Raw genomic sequence first — 13,726 nt, 5'->3', positions numbered from 1 at the left:
ATCCAAGCAAAACTAGTATTTGTTAAGATGTTCCAATAGCGTATCGAGGCAACAAGAGACTCCTATTGTTGTTACTGCAGTATTTAGCCCGGTCACACAACACAACAAATAAAAAATCCTGCCTGTTGTCCAACAGCTACAAAATAGTTAAGCTGGTTTGATGTTATTCCAAGATCCAAGTTTTGGCTTCAGACATAAATGGAGCACAACAATCACTTCACTTCCCTTTAGTAATATCTTTTAAGACTCCATAGATGCTCTGTGTATCTGAAAGTTATGCCTTTGAGAAAAGGAGGAAAAATAGAAATTCATCCTTCTTTGGCTGATCATCTACTGTCTGATAGTTTTTCCAACTTATAGCACTTTGGGAGTCACCTTGTTGCTGTAAAATACAGATTTCTTTCTGTTATACAGTCTTGACTGTTTCTGAAAGGCACATAAATGGTGTGTTTGTGAGCCCCTGCTTGCAACAAAGTGCTTATATATCCCAAATGAGCTAAAACGCAGTAAAAAAGCATCCAAAGTCCAAAGAAAACCATGTAAGACCTTTAGAAAGACCACCTCAGGACATTTTAAAAATAAGTCTGTATCCTCGGAATTAAATTAATAAGCAACAAAGGATTAAGCAACAATTTTGCACAGGAGTATGTTTCATTATTAAGTAATACAGAGTTGCTGCATGTAATGTATAACACTAAACTCTCAGATTCAAACTTAAATAAAATTTGAATTGGACATCATGATATTAAACTCAAGCAGGTAGACACTGAGGCAGAATCAGTAATGATATTATGACAGCAAGCATCTTTGTATTTGATGCCTGCTGATGATTTTATATCCCATAAAACACATGTAACTTCATCTCATTTCTTATCTGTCTACAGAAAGTTAAACTCTTCAGTTTCATTAAAAACTGCATGAATGATTCAGAGAATCATTGATTTATAAGATCTGACAAATCCATTTAAATTGGAAAAGGGTTCGATGATAAAAGCTCTTGAAGGATTTGATTACAGTTGATGAGTTATAATAACAGGCCATTTCCCACAGAAACTGTACCCAGGAGAAAAATATCATTGATTGCAGGGATAATAGCAGCAAATACTGCAGCTCAGAAGTGCAAAGAAATCTTGCAGCTTCAACTGTTGCCTAAATCAGTTGAAAAATCAACAAGTGCTGTTTTAATAGTCCTAGCAGGAAAGGTTGCTTTGGTAGAATTTTTACCATGAAGTTCAAAAAGGCATACATTCCCTGTAGTTGGGTCGGCTCGCACCAGAAGCGAACCGCACCAGAGTCCGATTGGAAGCTGACTGAGACCACCTCAAAAAGTGGATCTCAGTCCAGTTGTTTGCTCCAGACCAGGGTTCCATGAATGTATTCACGCCTGGACAAAAGATCTGGACCAAGGGTGGAAACAAACTCTGGTCTGTTAAAGCGGACCAAATGTGGCTGGTGTGAATACACCCTTATTAACAAAAAAATATAAATCCTTCAGAAAAGTTAAAGGCCAGAAAATTATTTTTGAATTCATATGACCAATTACAATTTATCTGTATTCTTTCCTTTGCTGACATAAAAGCATTGCTAATTTCTGCAGGTCTTTGTGCCAAATAGAAAAAAATAGGAGAACATTTGCAGCTGAAAGTGCTATTTATTGAGAATGTGCTTCAAGAAGCTACCATAATAGGTGTGGCTTGGCACGTGGCGTAGCGGGATAGTGCGCGACCCTTATACGGAGGCCTCAGTTCTCGACCCAGCTGTCCCTGGTTTGAAATTCCCACATGTTTCATCACCCTGTCAGCAGCTGACATACAGTGGTCATCTTTACAGATTTGTTTCTTAAAGTGAGATAATGTAAATTGGGAAAGCTTGATTATTGTGCTTTCCAAAGCAATTAAAAATGCAATATTATAGGAGTAATATAACATCCTAATTGTTTCTGGCAGTTGATGCACTGCTGGATGGTAAATGTAGCATAGTAGTAAGGGAGCATTTGGCACTCGGACCACTTCACTTTTGCTTGTTCCAGGTGGAGCAGTTATATTTGGTGAGTAACCCTTCATAAGAAGATGAATTAAACTATAAAGCGTAAAATGGAATAATTCCTCTGAACCGAATGAGGTAGATTTTACTATTACTATTCCTCCGAACTAAATTACAGGACCAGAAACACAGTGAATCTAAGAAAACTACTTCTAATGCTAAGTCAAAATCACAGTCATTGAGCTTAGATTTTGCAAAACAGCCAAGTAGGTCACTGACTAGACATAATAAATGGCAATTGAAGTGTAAAATATAATAATTCACAATGAGAAAAATATTGAATCAATGTAAAATCTTTTTTTCTTCTGGCCTACAGCGTCTAAGGAAATTATTCCATCTGCTTTTAGAGAACTCAGCTGTTACACCTCATCCTAAATCTAGCAGAAGGCTAAGAAACACAATGAAGGCTAACTTTGAAAAAGATCTGACACTACTCACTACATAAAGTGGTGGCATTAAGTTGTCTAACTTTGCCACCTATCTAACCTACAGAAACTGTAATAAATCCTTTTCATTCCAGAGGAATCAATATTTTCCTCCAGCATGGGCAATCTTTACCACAGAGGTTGGCAATTAATCATCCCAAAAAGGCCAGATCAGTAACTGTGACTGTGTATAAGGACCCCTCCAACAGGCTGAACTTAGTTATTCCAGAGAAGCACCAATCAGTCAGCCAAAGAACATAATCAGACAATTTTTCCTTGATTAGCTCTGACTGATGACCAGCAGTTCATCATGGAAATGCAATGCTATCAAGAATTCCCTCTATTTTAAGCCTATAAGTGAATAAACCATTAACCAATTTTAAATGCTGTTTTTTTTATTTGTTTATTTAAAAAAGCATAGGGGTTGAGGGGAATTTCTTAAGGCATAACCTGGGACTATCTTGAAATTTCTTGATTTCGCTGTTGATTCAACTCTACTAACTCCATCATAAAAGCTCAATGGGTTAGTGATGCCTATCTACAGCGGTCATTTGGCAAGAGGCGGATTACACCCTCGACAGGTTGCCAGTTCATCACAGGGCACACAGAGGACAAAAAAAACATGCACACACAAACACACACACACACACACACACACACACATACCTTTGGGCAGTTTATACAACCAATTAACCTAACTTTGGTGTTTTGGGACTGTGGAATGAAGCCGGAATACTGGGTTAGAAACTGCAAAAGCACTGGAAGAACATGCAATCTCCATCCAGAAAGAGCCCAGGCCAGGATTTGAACCCAGGATCTTTTTGCTGCAAGACAACAGCCCTAACAACTACTTCACCAAGCACTCAAACAGTGACTGCAAATTTCTATCATTGTTTTATTTTAGAAACAGAATATTGCCAAGTAACAGTTGTAGTATTATCTTCTTTTGCTAAGTTCTGCAGCCCTGCGTTGTGTTTTCATGCATAGACACTAACTGCAGGAAAGTTCATAAGCCTTTCCCTCGATCATCAAAGGTAATGGACCAAGAGCCAATTAAACACTGTTGCTAATGGATTAAAAACTAATATTATTAAACTTTTTACAATAAAATATTGTTGCTTTTGGGCCTTACGAGGAATGAAAACATTTCTGTTTCCAGGGCATAGAGTGTCCTGACTGTGCTTGATGAGACATATTTTAAAAAATAAAGCAGTTTTGATTATTCAAATCCTTATTCCCTAAGAGTCACATGTCTGAGATTTTATTTTATTTTTCTAACTTTGGTCTCCTAACAAGAAAGCCGATGGGGAAATACAAATTATGTGAACAATGATTGCTGTTGTGTCTACGCATCAACATAATCACTCAGAAACGTTCCCTACTCGGACGCTCCCTGCTTTCCGCATTCCAATTTGTAAGCTATAACTGCCAATTCAGTACTTACTATAAAGACATTTTGATTTCTCCAGCTACAAAAAACAGATACTAAATCACAATCACAACTTGACTAAAACAAACCATTAAGTTCAGAACAAAGGCAGGAACTCAGGTGGTTCTTTGGGATTGTTGTCAAGGTGACAGCAGGATTCCTTCTGTTTTTCATGAAAACATTCCAGACTTTTCCAGTCTCAAATTTCCAGTCTATTCTTGGATGGATAGACGGACGGAAATAGTTCCATAAATAGTTCCATAAATCCATACTCTTCCAACTGTTTGAACCTTTAAACTGTGAACAATCAAAATACCAGTTAATTAAATATAGAAAGTAATCAGCAAATGGCTGGTTGTATTTTTTTACAGACCTTCCAAAAGTCCTAAAAAGCCCTAATCACCATTGACTGTATCCATATGCCCTTCATGTCAGCTAAATTGAAATTAACGGCCATGTCTAGCTTTTAACAGCATTTATTTTTTATCCTTCTGCTTGTGTTTTTCTGCTAATGGGGTTTTGCCAAGAAGCCTTCAGTTTCTGGTTTGACAGTCTTGCATTGTTGAGCATGGAGCTCCAAAATCTGGTCTTCTCTTTCAGTAGAGTGGAGACAACTTTTAACATATTAAGGAAATCATGGATGGTGAATACAAATATTTTATAACTACCATACGAACAAGGGTTCCCTAAACAGCCATGCTGTCAGTGTAGTTTATATACCAAAACTAATGAAACTCAATGAATTGAAATTGCAACCTGAAACAGAGCAGACAATGTTTCCAGCTGGATGATTGACTTAAATGTTGGTGCTTTAATTTTTGGGGGGATGGCCCATCAATGATTGCAAAAAATTGCTAGTTTATCACAAAAGGGTTTCATAAGAATTTAGTAAGAATTTGGGCTAAAAATGTAGGATTTTAGACAGATTCAGACATGAAATCAATCATGTGATGTCCTGCGCTTAAACAAAGGAAAAAGCTAGATAAAGTGATGCATTCAGTCATGTATATCATTAGCCTTAAAGCATAATTGTCTAAGTTATATTTGCCAAAATACGACTTTGGCAATTCTGCTATGAGGCTAAAGATATGAGAGGCATGCTTGGTTTGAAATAATCCCTCTGTACCAAAGAACCAGAGATATTCAACAGTATGCTGTGCAGTGATATAGATAGAAAGAATAAGACAGTAGTGAAGATGCCAGAGGATTTAATGTTCAGGTCATCTGGTGTGCTGCTTTGCAGCTCCAACACGCAACAGTTCATCTCACCTAGGAGCAACTAATGGCATCTGATGGTATCCATGCACAGCAGAGAAAACAGTTTGGACACGGCCAACACCACCCTGGCACAGGAGACAAAATGACAAGCTGCTTGGGGTTGGTTACTAGGAACTACTCCTTGTGCAAACAATAACAATATTATTGATTCTACAAACGTTCTCATCCTACAAACATTTAAGCATATTAGTTCTTGTCAGCTGTCAACATCTTTTCTGAAACCAGTTATGAATATGACCAAAAACTCTTCTACAGACAACAAAGAAATTGATGAGCGTTATTTTCTAAAGCTTAACAAAGACAAGTAAAGGATTCTGATTTAAGCTTATATTCATATGTAACAAGGTTCTTCAAAATGTAAGTCTGTCACCAGAGACATGTAGCAAGAACATTTATGACTAAAGGGGATGCAGAAACATTGATTAATGCTTTAGTTTAAAGCCAGTTGGTTTATTGCAATGCATTTTTACTGGCCTGCCAAAGATCCATAGCAAGACCTAAACCTTTTCAAAATTCGGCAGCCAGACGAATGACCAGAGGAGACAGCACACCGACCCAGTATTAGCTACTCAGTACATGCCAAACTTCCCCAGAGCTTGCGAGGTATTTTCTTTAAATGTTCATGCAGTTTCCCAGGTATTTTCCTGGAACTTATTATTTTCAGAAACCAGGTAGTTTTAAATGGTGAATAATAACTTGGTACTTTTGTAAAATATACTAGGTACTCTCCTGGAACTTTAATGGAAAACACTAGTTTAATGTTACTCCCTGGTTATTTCGCCAAAACATTCCGGATACTTTCCAGGAACCTAACAAGTACTTTCCTGGAACTTTGATTAGACATATGTGTTCTCTGATGATTACTTTGCTGGAACCTCCCAGATACTTTCCTGAAACTGAATCGGTAATTTGCCGGAACTTACCAGTTACTTCCCTGAAGATATCTGAAACTTTCGCAGAATTTACAAGGTAGTCTGCTTTCCCTGGAACTTATCAAATACTTTCCTAGAATGTGCTAGGCATTTCCTGGAATCAGGCTGCATTATGAGGTGACTTATTCCATGCCACGTTTTCCTGGTCCTTACCAGGTACTTTCCTGGGAAATACTGGCGCATGGAAAGTATGGGCTGTATTATGTAATACTACAAACCTCCATCTGTGGTGGAGGCAGGAGTAAGTATGTTGGTTGAAGTGTTTCTGGTTTCATGGGTGACAGAGAAGGCAGATGTGAAGACAAGAGGCATCAATTAGAGCAGCAAAAACAGACCCCCAAAAACCATGCAAACAAAGTTGAAGTGATAGAAAAGCATATTTAGCTTTTCTGCTTTTTGGCTATTAGAGATATAAGTTATATATTTTTCATCCGGTATAATATACAAATTTGTTATCAAATGAATATATACAGGGGTTGGACAATGAAACTGAAACACCTGTTAATTTAGTGTGGGAGGTTTCATGGCTAAATTGGACCAGCCTGGTAGCCAGTCTTCATTGATTGCACATTGCACCAGTAAGAGCAGAGTGTGAAGGTTCACTTAGCAGGGTAAGAGCACATTTTGCTCAAAATATTGAAATGCACACAACATTATGGGTGACATACCAGAGTTCAAAAGATGACAAATTGTTGGTGCACGTCTTGCTGGCGCATCTGTGACCAAGACAGCAAGTCTTTGTGATGTATCAAGAGCCACAATATCCAGGGTAATGTCAGCATACCACCAAGAAGGACGAACCACATCCAACAGGATTAAATGTGGACGCAAGAGGAAGCTGTCTGAAAGGGATGTTCGGGTGTTAACCCGGATTGTATCCAAAAAACATAAAACCACGGCTGCCCAAATCACAGCAGAATTAAATGTGCACCTCAACTCTCCTGTTTCCACCAGAACTGTCCGTCGGGAGCTCCACAGGGTCAATATACACGGCCGGGCTGCTATAGCCAAACCTTTGGTCACTCATGCCAATGCCAAACGTCGGTTTCAATGGTGCAAGGAGCGCAAATCTTGGGCTGTGGACAATGTGAAACATGTATTGTTCTCTGATGAGTTCACCTTTACTGTTTTTCCCACATCCAGGAGAGTTACGGTGTGGAGAAGCCCCAAAGAAGCGTACCATCCAGACTGTTGCATGCTCAGAGTCAAGCAGGGGTGTGGATCAGTGATGGTTTGGGCTGCCATATCATGGCATTCCCTTGGCCCAATACTTGTGCTAGATGGGCGCGTCACTGCCAAGAACTACCGAACCATTCTTGAGGACCATGTGCATCCAATGGTTCAAACATTGTATCCTGAAGGCGGTGCCGTGTATCAGGATGACAATGCACCAATACACACAGCAAGACTGGTGAAATATTGGTCTGATGAACATGAAAGTGAAGTTGAACATCTCCCATGGCCTGCACAGTCACCGGATCTAAATATTATTGAGCCACTTTGTGGTGTTTTGGAGGAGCGAGTCAGGAAACGTTTTCCTCCACCAGTATCATGTAGTTGACCTGGCCACTATCCTGCAAGAAGAATGGCTTAAGATCCCTCTGACCACTGTGCAGGACTTGTATATGTCATTCCCAAGATGAATTGACGCTGCATTGGCTGCAAAAGGAGGCCCTACACCATACTAATAAATTATTGTGGTCTAAAACCAGGTGTTTCAGTTTCATTGTCCAACCCCTGTATATGTATATATATATATATATATATATATATAGACTCAATAAACGGCAAAGTTTCAAATCACCGCTGCATCTGGCATCAAATTTCTCACATTTTGTGTTGCCCTGTCAAACACTGAAGTGCTTTCATCTGACAAGCAAGATAATGCTTTGTTAGTCCTGTTTTCATGACATGTCTGGATCATCACACAGGCTTGCTTGGATTGTGAAAAGTCTTTTTTTTCCTTTTCGGTTGGTTTCCCCTCTATGATAACATCCCTTCAGGTCAGCTTCATCTCAGAAACCACAGCTGAAGAATTCTGAATCACCCTCACTTTGGATGTGTCACTCTCCTTCTATGGTTGTTCTTGCTCTCCTCTTTCCACTGCAATTTCCAGGTTCCCTTGGCTACAGCTTTGTGCCCCCGGCTGGCACAGGGTATAAGATAATGAAGAGAAACACCATGTGAAGATAGGCTGGATAAGCATCTCCAGGGAAGCTGTAACTCAGATGAAAGAACTGTTGAACTTTAGATTGAAATACCTTCTGTGTTGAAATGTGAACTGTAAGCCTTGGCATACATTGATCAAGATGTTTTTGATGTCATAATTCATGTTACTGAGAGACACTCAGATACATGGACATCAAATTGATTCAATGTTTTTCCTGTTGAGATCACAAAAGGTTCCTTCAGGATATAAACCGGACACTGATGCTCTTTACAGCAAGGGTCAGTGCAGACTCTACCTGGTAAGAAGACTGAGAACTTTTTAGGTTGCAAGGTCGCAGCCATCTTCTGCGGTGTAGTTTGTTGGAGCAGAAGACATGTCATATTTAAACAAGTAAAAAGACTGTACTGTCTGTTATTCTTCTTTTTTTGTTTTTATATTTTGTACTGTGCTGTGTGTATCTGCATGCTTCCATTTGCATTTCCATTTGCTGCTGGTAGACCTTAATTTCCCAACTGTGGGACAATAAATGACATTTCAATGAAATTCTTTTCTATTCTAAATTATTATATTACAGAATAATAAATCACTCTTTTCTAAAGGCTTACAAAAGTTTATGCAAACTGAGAAGTGTTTCAACGGAATGCTTATAAAACCATTTTGAAGAGCTGGAAAACTGTTATTTTTTTTACTTTTAGCAATGATCGGCAGATGCAAAATCTATGTTCTTATTATTGCAATGTGTCTTAGTCCTGCTTGAGTTATTTTTTCCCTGCATTTGCCCATCATTGGGTCTTACAGTAGTATTATAATCCTAAACACAAAAATGGTTCACCAGACATAGAACCAACTCTCTTCGGGGTCATCTCAGTCCCCTGACCTAAATCCTTTAGAGAACCAGTAGGGTAATCTGAAGAGGAGAGAGTATGAGAGAGAAACCAGGGCTGTTTACAATTGGAATACATTGTGCAAAAAAAAGTTTTTCATTCTGTTGTTCAGTGTTAGATTATGCTACCGCAATACCAAACAAATCTTTTTAAGGCTTCATTTTAAGGCTTTTTATATATATATTCTTGGGGTGTCTATAAATGTGGTGCATATAGTATAACAGACATACAAATCACTTCCCTTGTACATATTTTGCAAACAGAAGAGCCTCTCTATTCTGATATTATTTGTTTGTTTCAGAATAATCTTGGCATGGCGCTGGTGGTGTAAAGGTAAAGCATGCAACCGTGTACAGAGGCTATAGTCCTTGATGCGGCTGTCCCGGGTTCGAGTACTGGACTTGGCAAGCTTTGCTGAATGTCTCCCCCTCTCTTTACCCTCTTTCCTGTCTACCTACTGTTGAAAAATAAAGGCCTCTAGTGCTGCAAAAATTATTTTAAAAAAAAGAGAATAATCGTTTTACCATGGACAAAGTGTGATTTTTTGTATTCTTACTTTTTAAATAAACTCAGAATAAATGCATCAAAACGTTTCCTCTAAACATCAAAAATTGACCAGTCTTTGTGATAATACACTGTTAAAGTTATTAGGTGGGCAGCAATGAATTATGAATAGATTTATAGGAGCAATCAAAGCATTAGTCTGAAACAGTGGCGTGCATAGAAATTTTGGGGGGGCCGGTGCTCGAGTGGAAAAAAAGGGCACTTTGTGCGGCACATGGAGCGGTCGGCTGCCCTTGTAGTGTGAGATTTATTACAGGGACAGCATGAACATAATTTATATGTATTACTAAGCATCCACAAAACAAGCTGTCCTGTGGGATCTAGGGAAAAGACCAATCAGGAAAAAGAAACTCAAAACAAGAATGCAATTTACAAATTTCTTAAGATTAATAAGGAAACAAAATTATAATAGATTGATTAAAAGTTAGATTACTGATTCACAACCAGCCTTTAACCTGAACTTCCTGACTTACAATATCCTTCTTTTTTTTCTTTTTACAAACTGAGCACAACATGTTTGGCTTGACTATATTATTCTGTACTTTTATCGCAAAATATCTTCTGCACCAAATAACCTTATGTTGTAACAAAGCAGGTTTCACTGCCAAATTTACCAGGTAGGTCTCACTAAATTAGTTATCTTCAGAAATGTTAGTAACCAGTGAACATTCTACTGTGTAAATCAACTATACCCAGATAATAAGTTATAAAATATTCATAGTAAAAATGAAACCAACAGTATAGAATATGATCATAAGAATCATCTATACTTCTGCATATGTAGCCAGTGTGATATATGACAAAAATTATTCTCAGAGAATTAAAATTAATTAGATTGCACGTCCTGAGAATTGATGCCTGCCATTTAGAAATTAAATACTCTGATCACATAATTTTTACACACACAGAAGTAGAAAATACAACTTTGCCTACATGGCCCACATTTACTGAACTTTATAAAAGGTATCTTTAGTAGTTTATGAATTTTAATGTTTACCAGCTCATTTGGCTGTATTTGCAATTTAAAAAAACATGAGACAAACAGAAGTCATCAGGGACCATTATAGCAAATGTAAAACCCACATCAATGAGATAGATTTGAATTTATTTATTTCTTCTACTTTAATCTAAGAGGTATGCCATTGATTGGCCTGTTCTGTTTAGATAAAATGGAGGCAAGTGAAGTTTTAACCTTTTCATCTGAAGTCTTTCATCAAAATTTTACCTTGGGCCCCACACTATACGCTGTAAAAAAAAAAAAAAAAAGATTTCAGGAAGGCACTTTTTTGTCCATAGGATAAAAGGGCAGATGCTCTAGCACCACCTAGTGTCAATCTGTGCACGTCCCTGGTCTCAAATGTACTAAATCAGGAGCTGCTCAATTGATACTGATTAAACATTTGCACAAGATTGCACCTGTTTAGAATAATTTGTTCCTGAATCTGTAATCTAAGTCTTAATTAATTGACAAACACTTTTAGACTTCTAAATAAATAATAAATTTACTTATTTTAATTAAATAAAGTTCCTGTTTCTAATTGAAAATCTCATGAAGTCTATCCTGAGATACAGCTATATGTTAGGGGTAATAGTGTATACAGTGGCTTTCAAAAGTGTTTCCCTTTAGCTATTTCAGATTTTTTCATGTTACAACAAAATCAAACATGAAGTTATCTGGAACTCATCTGCTTACAATACCGTCATATTCCTAAAAAACAGCCTATCTAGCCTAGGTTATGCAGACGTGGCAAGAAAGGCTGAAGCTCGACAACAGAACAAGACATAAGTTGAAACATCAAGATTTGGCCAAGATATATCTAAAGGCAGATATTTCAAAGGTGTTGTGGACTGATGAGATGATAGTGACTCTGGATGGATCCGATGGATGGGCCCATGGCTCGATCAGTGACAGGAAGCGAGATTCACTTCACAATCAGAGGCCACCTAGGTGGTGGTGGGGTACTGGTATGGTCTGGTATTGTTGAAGATGAGCCAGCTGGACCATACCAGGTTAAAGATGGACTCATAAACATCTCCCAAACCTACTCCTATTCTAGAAGACACTTTCATGCAGTGGTACAGAAAAAAAGTCTTATTCTCTAATAATGAATTTTATGCAGCACAATGTTCCATCACATGCATGAAAGGACTTCACTGCATGCCTAACCAGCAAAGGCCTTAAAGATGAAAGATTAATGACATTGTCCCCTTCATCATCTTACCTAAAACCTAATGAAAGGTTTTGGGCCTTTCTTAGACTGGAGATTTACTGTGAAAGATATCATTCCGCCTTTGTGAACAGTGTCTGGGAGGCTGTGGTCATTATCACACAAAAAGTAAACAGACCAAGAAACTGTTAGACTCCATGAATGGGAGGCTTGTGATTGTTATTGTAATGAACGGTGGTTATACTTGTCACAGTTTATTGTTTTTGCCAGAAAAAAACATTTATTAACATGAATCCTCAAACTACAACTAGCCGAATAATTATTCATACAGTGTAAATGCCTCAGATATGTGTTAGAGGCTATAATTAAACAAGCATTATCATCAAGATCAAAGAACACAACACACAGCTCAGCTGTGGAGAACTTTGAAGCAGGGTTAGGTTATAAAACAATATACCAAGCCTGGAACATCTGATGGAGTACTTTTCAGTCCATCATCTGAAAATGGAAAGAGCTTGACACGACTGCAAACCTTCCAAAATATGGCCTAAAATCTCAAGCTGGGCATTAATTGGAGAAACGGCCAAAAAACTGATGGTAACTCTGAAAGCGCTGCAGAGGTCCACAGCTCAGGGGGGAGAATCTGTTAACTGGACAACTGTTATTTGTGTGGTACTCAAATCTGGCCTTTATGTAAGAGTGACATACGCAATTGTTGGAAAAAACAATAAGAAATCCTATTTCCCATTTGCCACAACCCTTGTAGGAGACAAACGTGTGCAAGAAGCTTCGTTAGTCAGGTGAACCAAAACCAAATTCTTGGCCAATATGCAAAATGTTTTGTGTGGCAGAAAGCTAATACTGCACATCACCCTAAACACACCATAGTATCATACTGTGGGGATCCTTTAATACAGCAGGGACAGGCAATTTTTACATTGTTTGTGGGAAGATGGTTGGAGAATGCTGGACAAAACCTGTTAGAGGCTGCAAAAGACTTGAGATTGGGACAGAGGTTCATCGTCCAGCAGGACAATGACCCATAAACAGGCCGATCTCTGCATGTGTTAGAATGGTCCAGTCAAGGTTCAGGGCTATATTCAAGCCAGAATCTGTGGCAAAAATTGAAAATGAATGTTTACAGACATATAATCTAATCAAACTAAGCTTCAGCTCTTTTGCAAAGAAGAATCAGCAAAAACGTTACTGTCTGGATAAGACAAACCCTAAAGGACCTGCAGCTGTAATTGCAGTGATAGGTGGTTCTATAAAGTATTGACTAATGGGGACAGTGGGGAATACACTAATAGGTTTTCATTTGTAAAAAAAAATTAAAAACCATAGTTAATTTTTCTTTCAATTCTTAATTATGCACCAGTTTGTTTATCTGTCACCTAAATTAACCATAAGATTCACTGAAACATGTGTAAGAGTATAACAGTAAGCAGGCCAGGCTATGTGTGTGTATGGGCAATAATAATACAAGGTCAAATGAGCAGTTTATTCAATCCTTTGCGTGACCTATTCAACAAACTTTTATTTCAGACCTGCTAAAGGCTCTTATAATCATTATATTCTGGGCAGGACCGCTATAAAGTAAATACAAAAGTATTTTAAGCTGATTTGAACATTGTGTCCTTTTGTTGGCGTCCATGACCAATTTGCTTTTAATACTATTAGAATATTTTGGATTTTTAACACAATTACTAAACACTCTCTTGCTAAACCTTGATGTCCATCTGTAGATTTTCAGGGTGATGACTGGAGCACATAAACCAGCATGTGTTGGACAGCAGGCGGGGACACGCACAGGTCGCCTGTCGCTCATGGGGA

This window comes from Girardinichthys multiradiatus, chromosome 17 (genome assembly GCF_021462225.1).
Source record: "Girardinichthys multiradiatus isolate DD_20200921_A chromosome 17, DD_fGirMul_XY1, whole genome shotgun sequence".
NCBI lineage: Eukaryota > Metazoa > Chordata > Actinopteri > Cyprinodontiformes > Goodeidae > Girardinichthys > Girardinichthys multiradiatus.
Note: the sequence above shows the minus strand (reverse complement) of the source record.